The sequence below is a fragment of the Lissotriton helveticus genome, chromosome 5_1, assembly GCF_964261635.1.
Source record: "Lissotriton helveticus chromosome 5_1, aLisHel1.1, whole genome shotgun sequence".
NCBI classification, from domain to species: Eukaryota; Metazoa; Chordata; class Amphibia; order Caudata; family Salamandridae; genus Lissotriton; species Lissotriton helveticus.
In genome coordinates, this window is record NC_136065.1 from 368,768,070 (window position 1) to 368,789,091 (window position 21,022).

The 21,022-nt window shown below is 47.5% G+C and overlaps 1 protein-coding gene and 1 long non-coding RNA gene across 12 annotated transcripts in view; one reads left to right on the forward strand and one right to left on the reverse strand.

The window, feature by feature from the left end:
• Nucleotides 1-21,022, forward strand: part of UBR4 (ubiquitin protein ligase E3 component n-recognin 4) — a 2,329,353-nt gene that overhangs the window by 372,370 nt on the left and 1,935,961 nt on the right. The window lies entirely within an intron of this gene.
• On the reverse strand, nt 1,841-4,281 carry LOC144753170 (uncharacterized). Its single transcript, XR_013594229.1, has 3 exons — nt 4,148-4,281; nt 2,536-2,645; nt 1,841-2,124 (listed from the first exon to the last, which is right to left on the reverse strand). It is a non-coding gene; the product is annotated as an uncharacterized LOC144753170 (long non-coding RNA).

Consider the following 21,022-nt stretch of genomic DNA (forward strand, 5'->3'; position numbering starts at 1 on the left):
TATATATATATATACATATATATGTGTACACACACATACACACTCCCAGTTCATGAAACACAGTGACTAATGACATCGCCCACTGAGGGTTAAAAGCATGCATACAATTAAAGCATCAAGAGTCCTTCCGTGCAGATTCAGAGCTACCTATGATTAAGAGGCTGAAGCCTCGAAACGCGGCCGGAAAAGGAAATGGATCCAAATACCGGACTGAAGTTGCTGGTGTCCTTTTAATAAATCGTAAGAATTCATCGACTGGGAGTGCGTTCTTAATGCTTTTGGGCCATTGTTTCTTATATATATATATATATATATATATATATATATATATATATATATATATATATATATATATATATATATACATACACACACAATAATAACCTAAATGCATGAGTAATACTGATTCATAAACCAGCATCAAATAATATGAGATAAGACCCAAGCAAATATACTGGACGTCCTGCAAGAGATCAGGGAGCTATATATACGTCAAATGAGTACTTAGGAGGTGCACCTTGATTCACTCACACATCACAATGAAAACACACTCACTCGCACATCACAATGATCATAGCCACTGGTTCACATCACAATGGCAATAATCAAAACACAATACATCACCTGGTGCAAAACACCGCATCTCAGACTCTGGAAGTAAACAGCAGTGATTGAGAACCTCAGCAACCAGTGTCCATGCTCCGAGATAAAAGCCAGGACTGGCCAGGTTCCAAGCAAGTATTCCCACGGCAGGAAGGAGCTCCCACGTCCCCTTCTTCAAATCTCGAATGTTCCAGCCTCTTTCTTGACAAAGCTCACAGCTCACAAAGCCTTTCAGAATACATAAACAATCCCTCACGAAAACAGAAACACCTTCAACGTGAATAACCCAAGCAACTTGCAAGCACTGCTGTGCACGCAGAAAAGCTGAAGCAAGCCAAAGCCAGGGAAAAAGGATGACATGAGGCCATGTCAAAGCCAATAGTCTGTGCATGCAGAAAAGCTGATGCAAGGCAAAGTCAGGTAAAAGGATGACATGAGGCTATGTCAAAGCCAATAGTACAACACCGAGGACATGTTTTCATCAGTGCCCACAACACTTCAAAACCAAAGAGTACATTCACACCTCTGTCTCCCTTTCACACTTTCAAATGCACAACCCCCACTCCGTGACAGCTCCTACTGAAAGACAGCAAGATTACAAGAAAGAAGAGAAGCAAGGCATATGCCTGACCGTCGTACATTCAGGCTAGGATGAAATAACAGGCTAAGGTCAGTTAAAATGATGGTAGTCAAAGATCATCACGGTCTCAAACCACAAGAGTGCCTCTAGCACTACATTCCACCCTATGACCTTTGAGTATCATTACCTACATATATCAAAAACTAGAGATCTTAACTGAAAGCACAACTATATTTGAAAAACAAATTAAAACAGTGAAATCATGAAAGCATGTGATAATCATTTTAAAGCATGTCTTAACTGAAAGCACAACTATGATTGAAAGACTGCATTTCTTAACTGAAAAACACAACTATGTTCGAAGCTCATATTGAAGCAGTAACATTATAAGCTCGTGCTGAACTAAAGGCACAAGTATAAAACTGTGAAATCATAAAAGCATGTAATAATCCTTTCAAAGCATGTAAAAATAGCTCATGCATTTCTGGATACTCGGCAAGAATAAATGTTTGATGGATACACAAAATAAATTATGCAAATAGAATCAAGCCAATGAACTCAGTAATGCTCCTAATGTCTCAAATGGCTAATACTGGAACTTCTACTGCTGAAGCAGCCACACGTATATATTTTTGTGCTAAAAAAATTAAGGCAACATTATGGTTTTCTTTTTATCTTGAACTCAAAAAACATCAGTTTTTTCTTTTTTAAACAAACAGACCTTCTGTGTGAAAGACACACATCCTTCTCGCATTTTGTTTTAACTGCATGTTTATAAAATCAGTTAATCTGTAGGTCTGTCTGGTTTGTTCCACCACAGGATGTCCGCTTCCACCGTCCGGTGATCACTCCAGGATTGGCGGGTGGAGGGGATGGGTCCCACCCATACAGGGCACACAAACCTGGACATCAGGCACACCAACACGTCGCAGTTTGATTACCTAGAAAAGAAACAAGCATCACTCTTCTTGCAAAAAACATTTTTCAAAAGTGCACGTCTTCTCTCTGTTTTGAGTCTGAAGGCATAATATTATCATTCCTGTCTGCACGGTTCTCTGCTGGCTCTGGAGAATTATCTGAGAATTCTACCCACGCTATAGCCTCTGAATTCTTGGTATTAGAATGAAACTCTTTTTCCCTGCAAAGTAATTAGGGCTGGGGCAGTCTCCTTCCTGGCTATTTTTCCACTCACTGCTGAATACGTGCTCCCTTTATCAATTGGCAGAAGCCCAAAGCAATCCCTCTGCTCTGGTAATTTTCCTTTCTTCAACTCGCCCCTCACCTTCTGTGAGACTGGTCAGGCTTGTGCATACAGACACGTAGAAATTGTAGTTCTAGGGGAATATACATACCTTCATTTTCTGTCCACCTGTTTGTATGGTCTTTATCTCCTAGGTAGTCATGCAGACCAAATCTGAATTGTGTGTCACCACCTGTGTCTCCAATATTTTAGCCTTTTCATCTGTAAGAGAATTAAATGTTCTGTCATGCACAGTAGCCGCGCTTTGCAGTACAATCTGCCACTTCACTAGGGGATCCTGTGTCTCAAACACCACTCCTGGCCTTTCTATTGGGACCTGCACAAACTGTTCATGCAAAACTGCAGTCTCTGCCTGTATATGCCACTTAATCATGGCTGCTTTGTCCCATTGGCAAATCACATTTTGTCTAATTGTCTTCTGCCCAGTGTTTTTCAATGCGCAAAAGTACCAAAGCATCTGTATTTGTTCAGCATTAATAAATGTTACAGTCCACAACTTTAAAAGCATACTTTTCTTTCCCTGTTCTTCACAGTAACTATAATTAGCACACTGCTCCTGAACTGGCATACAAGATACACTGTCACATTTCTGAATTGATCACATTTTAAAAACATTCTGCACAGTCTGCTGTGCAGAGTCAAATGCACATTGCTGCATTTCTTTTTTCAAAATAGCGTCTTTCCATGTAGAGCAAGATTCATCATTCACTGACATGTCTAATTTATACCTGCAACCAGCGATCGCTAAGTCTAAAAAACTGGTCTGTTTATTTTCTTGCACATCCACATTTTCTCTGTTCAAATTCATTTCTGGCTGAGGAACGTCTTCAAAAGAATTAATTAAGACCTTCTGTGAGGCAGATTAACTGGCTTCACATTTTTCACATATGAATCATCCTGACTATCAGAATAGCTAGTCAAAACAAATGGCTTCGGAGCTTGGTACATGTTTAACTCTTTTTTCAAAGACTTGTTTTCAAACTGAGCCTCAGCCAACTCTCGTCTCAGCTTACTACATTCTTTTTCTAAAGGTTAAAATTTTTGATACATGCTAAACAGTGCATTCACAATTACACCACTGTTTCAGTCTGAAATACCAAGTTGTTTTCTCTCTTCAAATAACTCAGTTGGCATCTGGGACTCTGAAAACATAGGCATTTTAGAGAGCATTTGCCCCTTTCAATTCTCTGCTCGAATCCTGTTCGTGACGCTAAGATGTTTTGATTGCGCCTATCAGATAATACAGAATCTTCCACACAGTAGCCCAACACCCGGCGCAGTCACAACACTTTAACACAGCACCTTTAGAAAAGGTTTTTTTTATTTTACAAAATTCATGGACTCTCTCTTTAGAATAAGGCTTGGGGTTTTATTTTACACAATGCTCTCAAAAGCTTTCCCAGATGTCACATGCAAAAGATTCAAATATACAAAGAGATATATATGTTTATATGCAAGCAATAACAACCTAAATGCATGAGTAATACTGATTAATAAACAAGCATCAAATAATATGAGATAAGACTCAATTAAATATGCTGGACGTCCTGCAAGGGATCAGAGAGCTATATATACATCAAATGAGTACTTTGGAGGTACACCTTGACTCACTTACACATCACAAAGAAAACACACTCACACATCAAATGATCACAGCTACTGACTCACATCACAATGGCAAAATTAAAAACTGAATACATCACCTGGTGCAAAACACCGCATCTCACACTGGTGAAGTAAACAGCCGTGATTGAGAACCTCAGCAACCAGGGTCCATGCTCTGAGATAGACGTGTCCTTCCTTGCTCTGATTCCAAACTCCCGGTTTCCAAGTTCACAACCCTCAGCTTTAAATACACTAAAAGATTAGAGAGACACCTCCCCCTGGGCCAGAGGAATCTTACCAGGACTGGCCAGGTTCCAAGCAAGCATTCCCATGGCAGGAAGAAGCTCTCACGTCCCCTTCTTCAAATCTCGCATGTTCCAGCCTCTATCTTGACAAAGCTCACAAAGCCTTTCAGAATACATAAACAATCCCTCACAAAAACAGAAGGACCTTAAACGTGAATAACCCAAGTAACTTGCAAGCACTGTTGTGCACGCAGAGAAGCTGAAGCAAGTCAAAGCCAGGGAAAAGGGATGACATGAGGCCATGTCAAAGCCGATAGTCTGTGCACGCAGAAAAGCTGAAGCAAGGCAAAGTCAGGTAAAAGGATGACATGAGGCCATGTCAAAGCCAATAGTACAACACCGAGCACATGTATGCATCCCTGCCCACAACAATGCACTTCCAAACCAAAGAGTACATTCTACAATTCTCTCTCTCCCATTCATGATTTCAAATGCACAACCCACACGTTCTGTTCTTGGCAAGGCTGTCCACTCCGTGACCACTCCCACTGAAAGACAGCAAGATTACAAGAAAGAAGAGAAGCAAGGCATAAGCAGGACTGTCGTACATTCAGGCTAGGATGAAATAACACACTAAAGTCAGTTAAAATAATGGTAGACAAAGTTCATTAAAGGGTCTCAAACCACAAGAGTGCATCTAGCATTACAAACAGTCAGCACAAGCGGGATAGTGCGAGGCTCACTTACCGACGCAGCATGGACGCGGTGTCTGCAGAATATTGTGTGAATGCAAACAAATACCAGCTGATGGGTTCAGTAATCAATCTTTTAAAGAGCAGCACCCGAAGGAAACCAATATGGTGCAGTTGGCGGATAAAATTGCAACCACAGACTTGAAATCACAGGATCTGTTCAGGAACTTAACACAAAGGATGAAGGTTTCCTTACACCACATGAATTTGAATATCTTAGCAAGAAATGTTAGAGTACTCTGGTTCTCTATTCGTTCCAGAAAACGAATAAAAATGCCCATAATCCACTTGGGAGAATGATTCTATCTAGATGTGTTCTGTCCTACAACCCTTCGAATATAGCAATACCTGACCCCAGGTCACTCCCCACGCCGCTCGACACTCGGGGACCCGAGGGCTGACGAGGGTTCGCCGCTGGTGTGCCCCGGGTCGTTGCATTCCGTTGGTAAATTGTTGCTCCTGTATTGTCTTTTTTCTGTTTTCTCCTATTTTTTGGTTCTTGGCGCTTCCTGTGCGCCCCTGCCCCTCTGTGCTCCCCGTGGCTGCTCCCCCGCGGCCCCCCCTTTCTCCTTCTATACCCCTGCCCGCCCATTGGCCGCCCCGCCTCCCAGCTGACCTCCCTCCCACTTGGCCTCTTAAGGAGGTCGTGCGGCGCGGGTGAGCGTGAGTTGACCGCAGGTCACTCCCCACGCCGCTCGACCCTCGGGGACCCGAGGGCTGACGAGGGTTCGCCGCTGGTGTGCCCCGGGTCCTTGCATTCCGTTGGTAAATTGTTGTTCCTGTATTGTCTTTTTTCTGTTTTCTCCTATTTTTTTGGTTCTTGGCGCTTCCTGTGCGCCCCTGTCCCTCTGTGCCCCCCGCTCCCTGCCGCTGCTCCACTGCGGTCCCCCTTTCTCCTTCTGTACCCCTGCCCGCCCATTGGCCACCCCGCTCCCGCCTCCCAGCTGCCCCTCCCTCCCACTTCGCCTCTTATGGAGGCCGCTCAGCGACCGCGCCAAAGGCAAGCCTGTCTGCGCTCGTCTGCGCCTGGACCGCGCCCAGCGCCGGAACCCCTGGCCCCAGCCGAGGCCTGGGCACCCGGCTGAGATACGACACCGCCACCCTCTTTGCACTCAACACTGGACGACCTGCCGCCTGCCACCGAGCCACCCCGAGGCGCACCCACGGACCCTTCACCTGCCAAGGCTGCAAATTCACCTGCCTCCAAATCTGCACCCCGCCCACCAAACACAGTATCGATAACAACCACCACCTCAAGTGCATCCTTCTCAACACCCACTCCGTCCACAAACACGCCGTCGAACTCTGGGAACTCCTTGATATAACAGCACCAGACGTCGCCTTCCTCACGGAAACCTGGATGAACGCCTCCTCGGCCCCCGACATCGCCATAGCCATCCCGGATGGCTACAAAATCACCCGGAAGGACCGCGTCAACAAAACTGGAGGAGGAATCGCCATCGTCTACAGGAACACCTTCAGCGTCACGACCAAGGCCGAAGACGCACTCACCGCTGCCGACACCTACACTTCCAGATCCACACCGATCCCCAGACCACCCTCAGAGGAACGCTCATCCACAGACCCCCGGGCCCACGGAAACAATTCAGCGAAACCATCGCCGACTACATCAGCCCGCACCCCCTAGCCTCACCAGAGTACATCCTCCTAGGGGACCTGAACTTCCACCTGGAGAAAAACAGCGACAACAACACCTCCACCCTGCTCGACAACCTCGCCAACCTCGGACTCAAGCAACTGGTGGACACGCCCACCCACCTCGCTGGCCACACGCTCAACCCCATCTTCTCCGCCAGCAACCACGTCTCCTTCAGCCACTCCACCGGACTACACTGGACCGACAACAGCTGCATCCACTTCACCTTCAAGAAAGCCACATCCCACCACCACACGCTACAGATCCCCCGCAGATGCTGGAGCAAAGTCACCACAGACCAGCTGACCACATTGCTGAGCCGGAACCCCCCTGTCGACACCAACAACGCAGCACAAAATGTCGCACAGTGGATCACCAACCGCGTCGACGACCTCGCTCCACTAAAGAAACCCCCAGGCAAGACTAACAGAAAAACCTCATGGTTCACAGACGCCCTCAAAATAGCAAAGAAATCATGCAGAACCCTCGAAAAAGCTTGGCTCCACAAACGGACAGCAGAAAACATGACAGCCCTCAAGAGCGCCACCCGCGAATACCACCAGATGATCCGCACCACCAAAAGGACATCGTTCAAAGAGCGGCTGGACAACAACACCCACAACAGCAAGGAACTCTTCAGAATCGTCAAAGAGCTCTCCAACCCCAACGCCAGCAACAACGGCTTCACACCGTCGCAAGACCTCTGCAACGCCCTCGCCACTTTCTTCCACCGCAAGATTGCAGATATACACGACCGCTTCGGGCCCCAGACTCCGCCTCCAGCCACCAAACCAACGACCCCCACCACCAGCCTCAGCGCATGGACCCCCATCAGCACTGAAGACACCACCCACGTCATGAACACCATCCACTCTGGCTCCCCTTCCGACCCATGCCCTCATCATATCTTCAACAAAGCCGACACCATCGCACCCCACCTCCGGAGCGTCATCAACAGCTCCTTCACGTCCGCCACATTCCCTGAAAGCTGGATATACGCAGAAATCAAAGCCCTTCTGAAGAAACCAACAGCGGACCCCAAAGACCTCAAAAACTTCCGCCCCATCTCTCTTCCCCCCTTCCCGGCCAAAATCATCGAGAAGACCGTCAATAAACAGCTGACTGCATTCCTCGAAGCAAACCACTCGCTCGACCCATCCCAGTCCGGATTTCGAGCCAACCACAGCACAGAGACCGCCCTCATCGCAGCCACTGAGGACATCAGGACCCTGATGGACAACGGAGAGACAGACGCTCTCATCCTCCTGGACCTCTCGGCAGCCTTTGATACCGTCTGCAACCGCACCCTAATAACCCGCCTCTACAACACTGGGATCCAAGGAAAGGCCCTGCACTGGATCACATCGTTCCTCTCCGGCAGAACCCAGAGAGTCCGCCTTCCTCCCTTCCGCTCCGAGGCCACCAAGATCTGCGGCGTACCCCAAAGCTCCTCACTCAGCCTAACCCTCTTCAATATCTACATGAGCCCCCATCGCACGGAAACACAACATCAACATCATCTCCTACGCCGACGACACCCAATTGATAATCTCCCTCACCAAAGACCCATTCACCGCCAAAACCAAATTCCAGGACGTAATGAAAGATGTCGCAGAATGGGTGAAGCACAGCCGTCTGAAGTTCAACTCGGACAAGACGGAGGTCCTCATCCTCGGACAATCCCCATCTGCCTGGGACGACTCCTGGTGGCCCACGACGCTGGGCACCGCACCAACACCCACGGACGCAACCTGGGATTCATCCTGGACTCCTCCCTCACGATGACCAAGCAAGCCAACGCAGTCTCGTCCTCTTGTTTCAACCCCTTGCGCATGCTCCGAAAGATCTTCCGGTGGATCCCCACCGAAACCAGAAAGACGGTCACCCTGGCCCTCGTCACCAGCCAACTGGACTACGGGAACGCCCTATACGCAGGAACCACAGGCAAACTGCAGAAACGCCTTCAGGGCATACAGAACGCCTCCGCACGACTCATCGTCGACATCCCCCGCCACAGCCACATATCCGCCCACCTGGGAAACCTTCACTGGTTCCCCGTCAGCAAGAGGATCACATTCAGGCTGCTCACCCACGCACACAAAGCGCTCCACAACATGGGCCCCGAATACCTCAACAACCACCTCTCGTTCTACACCCCCACCGGCCAGCTCCGGTCCACCAGCCTCACCCTCGCCACCGTCCCACGGATTTGCAGAACCACCACCGGAGGATGATCGTTCTCCTACCTGGCAGCCAAGACAAGGAACTCCCTCCCCGCACACCTACGACTGACCCAGGACCATCTCACCTTCAGGAAACACCTCAAGACCTAGCTATTCGAGCAATAGTGCCCCCCCCCCCTCCCCTCTACAGCGCCTTAAAACCCTCACGGGTGAGTAGTGCGCTCTACAAATGTATTGATTGATTGATTGAATACTTTTATCAAAGGCTTTGTTCCCTTGATTACTACTTCTGTCCATGACAGTACCCATATGGTCAACTTAATAAAGTATATGGAATTTGCATCAGAAAGTTTAACTGGGAACTCGAGATAGTCTTAATACAGTTCTCTTGCATGTTTTTGTATACCTGTGAGGCTTCCCGCCAAACTGTGACCGCTATTTTGTATGACTCATAGTGTCTAGCAATTGTTTTTACTTTTTTATCTAGATGTCATGTATCCTATGTGGACTTGTTCTTTTATTATTCCGTTGTCTGTGCTTATACACACTGTACCTGTATGGAAACACCTTGTAAAGCGCTCTGATACTCCTGGGTCCAGCCAGCGCTATATAAAACCTCTTAAATAAATAAAAATAAATAAAATACACTAATATTCCCAGGAGAGAAAACGTATCAAGTCTTCGTGAGGCCATAGAGAATTGACCATGTCATGTAGAAGTTCGCATCCACATTATTTTGCAACTTTTGAACATTGCTTTAACCAGAAATTGCTTCACATTTAACAGAGTTTCACGAACATTACAAGGGAACTTCAGTGGGAGCTATTTATGCTCCATATTTGGCAAAAAATGTTAGGGGCCATTTTGAACAACACTCTGTGTTGATTACTTGCAATCCTTTCAAACAACATATATGTTGTTGGAAAAGGTATATTGATAATATCTTCATGATCTAGGAGGACACAGAGATACCCCTGTCAGAATTCATGGAGTAACTCAATACAACCCAACCTGAACTTCATTAGCAACTAAGATACCAAAAAGATCCCCTTCCTTGATCTTATTTGTAGAGACCAGGAAGATTTGCTCTATACTAGGCTCTACAGAAAACCCACAGATACAAAATACTTGTTGGACTTGGCCCTTCTGGCAGGTTCACCCCTGAACTTTTTGCTTTTTATATGTGACCTGGGGATGGTGATTATTGGTTTCTGCGCACTTTCACTGTGTCCCAGTGGAAAGTGCGTGCGCACTCTGAGTGCGTGTGGTGAGATAGGCCTGCCCTCCCATAGGAATGCATGGGGAATGTATGTGTCCCTGGTAGTTCCTGATGCGTGGGGTGTGCAGGCTCGAGTCTGGTATGTGCGGACCCATGTGATTGAATGCTGCGTAATGATGCGTGCAGCGTGTTTGTGTCTAATATGGCAGTGCCACTTCTAGAAGTGTGCGTGTCTGTGCAGTGAATGTGCTGGCTTGTGATTGGCTGGAGCTGGCTGGTGGGCCAGGCTCCATGAGTCATGATGGGTCTGCCCCGGTGGTGAGTGTTGAGATTAGCATGTGTGATGTGAGGGAGTGGTGCACCTGGGACCTGAATAGGGCTGGGCTTTCCCCACACAATGCTGGCTCCGCCCCCTGTGGTGCGTCTAATGTCCCCAGCCTGGCCAGTGAAAGGAAAGGGTGGTTGAGCACATCACAGTGCTCCAAAACCAGCTGCGACTGGTTTTTTCCCCACCCTGCACCCTGAGACAAAGGAATTCACTGTATAAAAAGGGGCTGTGTCCCCTTACAAAATGTTCTTGTTTCTGACTGGAATCTACCAGGTGAGTGCTGCTGCTGGGGCCCAGGGGAAGACTTGCCTCCCTGGGCCCTGCCCAGCCTCTGGATCCCTGGATGCTGGAGGAATTGCCTTGCTGGGAGCTGCTGTGCTCCATCTTGATGCCCCAGGACTTCTTTGGACCCTTCTTGCTGTAGGTGTCATTTCCTGCTCTGGGGCCTACGGTTTTAGCTGTGCCCCCTGCGCCTCGTGATTCAGAAAAGGGGGTGGTGATGAACAGAGTGCCTGAATTAAGCAGACCACTCTTACCCAGTCCAAAGATCAGGGCTTGATCCATCACCGTTTTTTAGCTCACTGCACCATCCCAGCTCAGAACTTGGCTATATGCAAATTAGTCTGTTCCTGTCCCAGTGCATGATGGGAACAGGGCAAACCAAACTACCAAGCCAATTCTTGTACTGGGAAGGAAACAAGCTTCCGGGGACCGGTTTCTGCCATTTCAGGCGTCGTCGGCCCGGCTTGCTTGAATCCTGATGCTGCAATGAGCAAGGGACTCACATCTGAGTATACCCTTCCACGCTTATGGTGGTCAAAATGATTCAGAAAAGGGGGTGGTGATGAACAGAGTGCCTGAATTAAGCAGACCACTCTTACCCAGTCCAAAGATCAGGGCTTGATCCATCACCGTTTTTTAGCTCACTGCACCATCCCAGCTCAGAACTTGGCTATATGCAAATTAGTCTGTTCCTGTCCCAGTGCATGATGGGAACAGGGCAAACCAAACTACCAAGCCAATTCTTGTACTGGGAAGGAAACAAGCTTCCGGGGACCGGTTTCTGCCATTTCAGGCGTCGTCGGCCCGGCTTGCTTGAATCCTGATGCTGCAATGAGCAAGGGACTCACATCTGAGTATACCCTTCCACGCTTATGGTGGTCAAAATGATTCAGAAAAGGGGGTGGTGATGAACAGAGTGCCTGAATTAAGCAGACCACTCTTACCCAGTCCAAAGATCAGGGCTTGATCCATCACCGTTTTTTAGCTCACTGCACCATCCCAGCTCAGAACTTGGCTATATGCAAATTAGTCTGTTCCTGTCCCAGTGCATGATGGGAACAGGGCAAACCAAACTACCAAGCCAATTCTTGTACTGGGAAGGAAACAAGCTTCCGGGGACCGGTTTCTGCCATTTCAGGCGTCGTCGGCCCGGCTTGCTTGAATCCTGATGGTGCAATGAGCAAGGGACTCACATCTGAGTATACCCTTCCACGCTTATGGTGGACAAAATGATTTAGAAAAGGGGGTGGTGATGAACAGAGTGCCTGAATTAAGCAGACCACTCTTACCCAGTCCAAAGATCAGGGCTTGATCCATCACTGTTTTTTAGCTCACTGGTCTCATTGGTCTGCCCTGTTCCCATGATGCACTGGGCCAGGGACAGACTAATTTGCATATAGCCAGGTTCTGAGCTGGGATGGGGCAGTGAGCTAAATAACGGTGATGGATCAAGCCCTGATCTTTGGACTGGGTAAGAGTGGTCTGCTTAATTCAGACACTCTGTTCATCACCACCCCCCTTCCCTGCGCCTCGTGGCGCTTTATTTGCCATGTGTGGGCAGAGCTCTGTTGTTTTCCCCAAGGGGAAGCGCTCCTGCCCTTGTCGCCAGCGCAGTTGCCCACCCTGCATTCTGCCCCTTGATTCGCTTATTTAATTAATTACGGGTGCCACCCCGTTTATGGCGTCCTTAGCGCGGGTGCCCACCCCGCTTCTATGGTTGTTTTTCGCACCGAGGATGCCCACCCCTCGGTGCTGCCCCCGAGATGCCGATGCCGCCCGCGGCCCGCCTGACTGTGGGCGGGGCCGCGGGACGGAAGTGACGCTTGCGGCCCGGAAGTGCTTTTTCCACCCGAAGAAAGGAAGCCCGGTGAGTGAATAGGGCTGGGGGGGGGGCTCCGTAGGGGCCAATGCTGGTGCCGGAGGATGGCACAATGGCTGGGGTGCATTTAGGGCGGCCCGGATGGCAGCGGGCCACCCCAACGATCCGTTAACCCTTCATGGCTCCAACAGTGGAGCATGTTTTCATTCAGAGCTCTGTGGGGCTCCAACCCAGGCCATATTTGTTTAAGGAACCTGCGGGTTCCCACGAGGCCCCATTGATCCTTGGAGTCCCCACGAGGGACTTGGGACACGTCATGTTTAGAGCCTCGATGGCTCCCATGCCCCACAGATGTTTTTGTCCCAGGGCCCCCCGTGGGCCCCCCCAGTGCTTGGGGCATGTCTCTTCCTGGCTCCAACGTTTTCGCACCACATGTATTTCAGAGCCTAGTGGGTCCCCCCAAAATGCCCCTGATTTGTTCAGAGCCTAGAGGGCTCCCCATTTGGCGCAGTCTTTGTCCTGAGGGGCTAGCGAGAGCCCCTGTCGCAGGTTTGAGTTTCCAGTTGCCCAGCAAGTAGTGGGCGATAGACAGAGGTTGCAGACCTCGTGATGGTCGCTATGAGGGAATTTTGCTCGACATACCGGGCATTTCTTGAATGGAGTTCTGTCCATGAGGCGTAGGCCGTACGGCGCCGATAGGCCCAACGGCCCGCGTCGACGCACCGGAATGTAGCTGGTGATGTCAAAGTCTATTCGATGTCGAAAATGTTTGTATAAAGTTTTCACGCTTCGAAGTTGCTGAAAGTCTTTTCTAGCCGGACTGGAAAACTTTCATCCGAACCCAGTGGCGGAAAAAAACAATCTGAAGATGGAGTCGATGACCATGCGCAGTATTGTCCAAGGGAGGAGTCACCTATCTCGTGACTACAAAGACTTCTTCCAAGAAGACAACAACCTGCAATCATCTGAGCCCAACACCAGGTGGCAATCTATTGCAAAAGTGTACGACTTTGCAGCTCTACATGCCAAGAACAGATGCATACTGGTAAGTAGCATTTTCCTTTTGTTCAAAAGAGCTAAAAATCTAAAGGTAAACCTGGTCCACTCTGGGAATAAACCACTATCAAGAAAGTGCACATTGGATGCTAGTTGGGGGTCTGACTGCAGTAATGGGCCTCTTTTGATGGTCAAATCGTATTAGTAAATTCCTTATTACAGTAGGATTTAACGTTCTTCTCCAACAGTAATTTATCAAATGTAGTCTACTGTATATGGTGCCTGTGTGATGTGATCTACACAGCAAGTCAAGAAGCACATTGGACAACATAGGAGCAGAATAAGATTCAACGCCGCCAGTGCCCCTTAGCTTATGTGGCTCACTTCATGGAACACAACCACTCCGTAGATGGCATAAGATAACAGATCATCGGACAAGCAAGGATCCCAGAAAGAGGCGGCAACATCTGCGTGATCCTCCAATGTTTAGAGTGTCAATGGATTGACAGAGTGGAGCCCATCAACAATGAACTTCAATCCATGGAGGAATGACAGTTATGTAACTCTGATTAATGGACATCCTGGAGGTGTCTTTCGTTACGAACATTGGCCCTAACTCTTTGAGCCCTTAAATGGACTGTTTTAACACTATGCAATTTTTGACCAAATTACATTTTGAATCTCTAATGCTCCATTATGAGCCTTAAGATAAGCGAGTCCTTCTCTTTTCATTTCTTCCACTCCTATTTTTTTCCTCCCTATTTTTGTTATTTAAAAACATAATTGGCAGCACAACACTCTAATTAAACTGCTACAATTCATTGTATTGCTGTTACAGAATTCTTTCAAATGTGTGTTTTGGAGATGTGTGTGAAAGTTGGCTGTTTTTAATTGTGCATTGTAGTTTCTTCTCACTGTGACTCTGTACACTAGGAGATTTTAGTTGGTTATGTTTTGGTTGATTTTGTTCAAGTATATAACCTGCCTTACCGTAAAAAAAAGTAATTGTAGGAGAGTAGGATCTGCTTACTATGGTTACCCCCACTTTTTGCTGGTGTTTCACTGTTTTTCGCCTTTAGTCTGGCTGGGGCCCTGCTATCCAGGACCCCAGCCTAGCTGCTTCCTGTCTAAATTGATTGCATGTATTTTAGGTACACTCCAGATTGGTTACTGGTTTACCCTTGTGAGTCCCTAGTATATTTGGGCCCTTAGGTACTGAGGGCATTGGCACTGCAGCCTGGGTAAGGTGGTGCATGCACCCCTTACTAAGATATAGGTTACCTATATCCACCTGTAATCACTGACCCATATAAACCTATAAGTCACTCCTATGGCATGCCTTATCAATCCTTAAGGCAGAGTGCTTGGTTTTCTGTGAGAGGGTGCCCATGCATGAGCAGGGCGCCTCTGCAGCTTTTTGAATCTATTCTCCGAGGCTGTTCTGTGATGTTGCCAGACCATATACTATTCAGTGCATTATAACCTCGTGGTAAATATTAACTTTGGAATGGCTGCATGGAAACATGTCGTGTTTGGTGTCAAACACTTTGGAATCCTCCCCCCGCAACCCCTCCCAAACCCCCCCTCCTAGTCCAGTTTAAAAGAGCCCTGACATCACAAAATCAATGCTGCAGCCACAGACACAAGTCTGGCCTCCTGGTGCTGGACGAAACTCTGGCAGGGGAGGTCTGGACAATAGCTTTCCTTTCACAGGGAGGTGTAACCACCTCCCAGACAGGCTTTAGTGTATTGGGGCTGGGTGGGAGCATTTAGAGAATGCTTTTCAGACAGTGCTGGGGGCACACTTGGTGTCCCTGTGCATATCCCAGTTCAAACCGGTTGCAGGGTCTCTCAACCCCTGCTCTGGTGCGAAACTGGACAAAGGGAATGGGTGTAACCACCCCTCTTCCCAGACCCTCCCATAGGTGGGTCCCCAGAGTATGTCCAACCCCCTTTCTTAGAATAAGTATGGGACCCCAGTCCTTAGGACTTCAGATAACACCTGGACGAAACTCTGCAACATATATCCTCGAACTTTGACATTCTACACGACTAGAAGACGGAAGAATCTCCCATGGGGTCAAGGAGTGACTTCCCTGTTCAAACAGGCACCAAAGAAGCATCTTGCCGGTCTGCATTTCCAAGACTCCTGCCGGATCCTGGCGGATTTGCGACTCAGGACACGGACTTCCAGACTTCTCAGAGGCCGACACGAGATCCCAGCAAAGCTGAGACCCGCAGCCCTCACAAATGACTTGGGACCGGAACTCCTGGAGACCGTGCACATTTGCAAGTGCATCAACTTCCCGAGCTTTCCCGAAGTTGTGTGTTGGGCTACTTGTATTCCAAGCCCCGAGCACCATCTGCATCAAAGATTGTGGGCCTACACTCCACAAGTGTTCCGTGGGCCCGCTTCTAGCATTTCCGCTCGAGGCTCCTTCGCGATCCCTGGTACGTCGACTGGGTGGGTCCCCACGAAGGTAACTTCTGTTTCTTGGGCTTTCCTGGTTGCTCCAGACGTGCCCTGACTCCCCACCAAGTGATGAGTCCCTTAGACCTTGCTGGTCTGCGCCAAAGCCAATCTTTGCTTTCTGCGTGGGTTGCTGTTGCCAAAGCTTGTTGGGTCCAATTCGAAAACCGACACCGCAGCATTCGACATCCTTCGTGGGACAGCTCGAATCCAGCTCCTGGTCGACGCCTCCTGGTCCTCGTAGCTGAAGATTGAAGCTTCACCTTCTTCGTATAAACACAAGAGAGTACCCCACTATCACCAGGGAACCGGGTACACTGACAACTTGGTCAAAGGGAAATCCCTGGGTGTACACTAAAGCAAATAAGTGTTATGTTGCTATCTAGGTTCTACCCAATCATACACACATTTCTTCTAAATATATCAAGGGGGAAATTATATGAAAATTAAACATTAGAAATAGATTTCCACACTAAAAATGAACGTTCACAATCTTTTTATTGTTTATAAAAAGTGAAGACCTCTCTTCACAAAGGAAAAAATTAAAAATTCAAAGAAAACTCTTTGAACAAGTACAATAAAATTAAATAGACAATTAATGACAGATCGTTACATACATGATCAAAAACAGTATCACAATCATTAAAATTATAAGACAAGAGATAAAGGAGAAAAATAATCAATACAAATACAATATAAAAATGCAATTAAATCCTTTACACAAACCCCCTAACACTGTGGCCTTTAGATTCTCCCGCCACTATTGTTATAGATCCACTGGTCTTTCTTTGATGTTGGTGGCACAGTAAACAGTATCAATAGTGCATGAATATCTGTTACTTCCTTGACCTTATTTGGATTCTAGTACAGTAAAAAATGCGTCGACGCGTTTCTGTGTTTATTGCTGGATGTTGTAACACCTTCATCAGAACATGCCGTCTCTTTGGGGTCACCGGCTTCTAGACTTATACTTAAAAATCTCCTGTAGGTGTAGTAGGAGTCCCCCAGGAAAAACAGCCGTCAGGAAGGCCTCCTCCAGACGATCACTGTTGTTCTAGGTTTTGATATACCTCAGGGGAGATAAAGCTTCTCAAGAATAAAGAAGTCTTTTTCCTGTTCTACGGTCAGGTGGACGTGGATCCCCTCTTTTTATTGATTTGTGTAAATATCTTTATAGGGATTAAAACGTTCTCATGAACGGGCATATATCAGTATTTCTTGGCTTGGGAACTGGATATGTTCTGCTCAAGTATCTGTATACGCCTCTGCCACGTTCTTCTCAGGTCCACTCTGTCAATCCATTGACACTCTAAACATACGCCTCTGCCACGTTCTTCTCAGGAGAAGAACGTGGCAGAGGCGTATACAGATACTTGAGCAGAACATATCCAGTGTGGGATTCTAGCTTGCCATTGTTTTAACAGATAATCTCAAGTGATTGATCATTTGAAAACCACTAAAGGTACCAGAGGTACATAGAATACATGCGTAAATACAGTATGTACTATTGAACTTAGAGTTGTGTGTCAAGGGCTTAAGCACACCCTTTCTACAACTCAAGAGTTTAGTAGGTAAACAACTAGAGTAGGTAGTGCATACACCACACCTCACTAGTAATGTCTTCAGGGCCAGGAACCAGTGTGTCCCTGCCAGATGTCAGTTGCCAGTATGTTACAGACATCCAAGTATGACATTCCCTTTTTTAGAATTAAGGGCTCTGTGTACTGTGATGAAACTGAAGACCGGCAAGAATGCCACCACCCAACACCTCAGAGAAGTGTTATTGCAGGATGACCTTAGGAAGGCTGCAGAGCCTGAAAGGGTAGGCAATGGGGTGGAAGCAACAGAGGGGGAAGAGGCCAGTGGTGCAAACCAACAGGACTCAGACTCTGATGTTGACCAGACAGGTGACAATGCTTTACATTCCTTCAAGACTTAGCCTGGAGGCTGCTCTCCACAGCTACCACTATGATAACTTTCTATATAGGTAGTCTTTAAACCTACCATCAAGAAGGGTCATTTGGACTGGTGCAAGGTGCCCACTAGAATAGTGGACAGCATATGCCAGGCCAACTTCTCACAGAAATATTCTTATGTTTTCAAAAATAAATGCTTAACATATATTGGGCGAAGTGTCACTTGCATATAATGTATGTTCTGCATACCACTTTGCTGAATGATATATGTATGCCTTACGATAGACCAGGTCAACCAATATATTTTGTTGGTTTATTTTCCAGGTTGCCTTTGGCGTAAGAACAGCTCTTATTGAGTGCCCTTGCTTTCATTTGTAGTAGTATCTGGCAAGTGTATAATCTTGAAAGTAACTGTAGCAACAACCCTGATCAGAGCACAATTCCACATGCTGAAAGCAGCTGAAAAAGTAGTTGGATCCACAGTACCGATTATAATAGATGTACAATTCCACATGGGCATGTGTCTTCTTACATAGTTTCAGATTCTTTGACTACAATTACCCTCTCACAAAGAAAGTATCTTGGAGATGCAAGCTTATTTATCCTGTCAACACCATGTAGCCAAGCCATATTTTTGTTGTCATTTACTTTTAAAGGTCACATCGCTATGACTGTCTTTTAGGTTGGTCTTAGAGACAGCTTTAGGTGTATTGCCTGCCTCATTTAGTGTACCAAAAATTGAAGGACTTGGGGTCAGCCTCCACGTAAGAAGCGGTCTCTCTTTATAGTGTACCAAAATGAGATGCACTGTGCAGAGATCAATCCCAAGGTGCTTTCTTTGTGGTAGTGTGGACAAGCAGCCTTAGGCTTATCAGAAGATAGTGTTAGGCATTTATTGCAATCACATATGTAATCAGTGAGACACACATTCAATAAGGAAATGGAACACTAATTTAGAAAAGTAACATAGATTGTTATATTAATTTAGACTAGAAGGACTAGCTTAGTTGTGTTGGCGAGACTCAGAGGGTACGTCTTTGGGCAAACCATTTGGTTTGATCATGAAGCCCTCACCCACCAACCTAGTTGGTGGCATGCTTCATCATCGGGCCCACCACAGTGACACCGAATGTGTCCCGGGTGTGCTGCGACTCCAGATTACTGAGGAGCTGGTATACTTACTGAGTGTGCTGTGATAAGTGGGTGTGAACGTGATGTTTAAAAGCTATGCAGGTGGTCCCAGTTCCCGAGGGTATAAGGATAATTTTAATGTCTGGGCCCCTGCTAGCAGATAAAAAGGCAAGTGGACGTTGTGGAGTGAATTATGAGCTCCTACGTCCTATGTGGTCTACATGTTTCAGCCAGGCCTTTTGTTTACATCTGGCTTTCCTCAGGACCAATGAGTATGTGTGGGTGATAAAGTAAATAAACTATATTAAGTGGTTGGTGTGTGTTAAGACATATACTGGACAGGGTAACCTGCAGTCAAGTTAAAGGGATGTTCTTCTGGACTTAAGATAAGTAGACACCAAGGTCCTTATATTCACCAGCATTTTTTGTTTACCTTCCTTGGTGTGTCTGGATGCAGAGGTGCTGGTCGCAAGGGTATCCTTGAACGCTACCGCTGAAGTCTATGGAGAAAACCTGTAAAAGAAAAAATGCTGCACGTAAGGACCTGGGGACAGGTCTGTCAGAACCCAAAGGGGAGCTTGGTTCTTGAAGATCCTTGGTTCACGGATGTAGTGTCGCTAGGCTTGAACTCAGTGGAGCTTGGGTGTAGAGGTGTTTTGTACGGTTGGTCGCTTGCTTTGGAGGCTCTCACTTATTAAGCCGACCTGGAGATGGGGGACAGAACAGGACAGCAGGGCCACTCTCTATGCTGGTGATGCTGACGTCCCTCATAGGTAGGTTGGTCGGTCTTGGCAGTGTTGGTGTTCGGGCTGGACACTGAACAAGCCTTGGCTATTGCAAGCTGTCCGATACCCTGGTATTTGTACAGGGTGGCTCCTGGGGGTCTTGGCATCCCCAAGCTGGGTGTGGATATGGATCTGACCTCATGGAGCATGGTGACCTACTCTTGGGCGGCTGCTGCTGCGTCAGTGGAACCGGTGGTTGCCAGATCGGTGAACCAGAGACTTTTGGAGGATGCATAGCTGTGTGTCGGGTCTTTGCAGTTGACCTGAGAAGGCAGACCGGGTTTGGCGCAAACTCCACAGTTCTTGCGTTCTTTAGCTCTGTCCTTTTTTTGGTCAGATAAATTGTAGTTCCTGGTGTCAGGGGCCACCTAAATACTGAATTTAGGGCCATTAAGGGAAGTGAAGGGTAGTAGCCAATGGACCAAGTTCCCTTGGGGACACTGACCCGCTAGTTGATTACTTCTTGTGGGGGAGTGGGTGTAACCCTGCTCCAAAGTTCTTAATTCCACCAAAAACAAGATCGTGGAACCCTTCGTTCATGGAGCACATCTGGTACCCCATCTTAAGGGTGTGACTAGCCTGGTAGTGCAACACTCCTACTTGCCAGCACCTTGAGACCATCACAACTAAGTAGTCGCGCTTAACAAGTACTGATTGATTGATTGATTGCATAGCTAATTTCCCACCTGTCCAGGTGCCAAATGGGCCTCAGAGCAGGAGGTGGCATATCCTAGGTCTGGGGGAAGTCTGGGTGCTAATCAAAGACGGCAGGTGTAGTAAGCTGGTTTTCTCTTGCAGTAACCCCCCGCACTCATTTTGCCAGACTACTGATTCACTTTGACTTGATGTGCCCTGGGTACCAGCCAATCAGGTTCCCAGGGCCTTTCTCAAAACTGTACCTTGTACCCCCAAGTGGCACATCTCTGGACACGTCAGTCCCTTGTAAAAGGTACCAAAGGCACTGTGGACAGGGAACGCCTCTAAGGGATGCAGCACTTACTGTGCCACCCTTAGAGGCCCTGGACCTTTACACACACACTCTGCCATTGCCGGCAGCGTGTTTTGGGGCAGAACAAAGTGAAAAGTCGAAATGGCACACATTCCTATGTGACATGCTTACAACCCACTGCCCTGGCATAGATCAGCCAACCCTCTAGCTGGGTGCACTATACCAGTGGTGAGGGTACAGG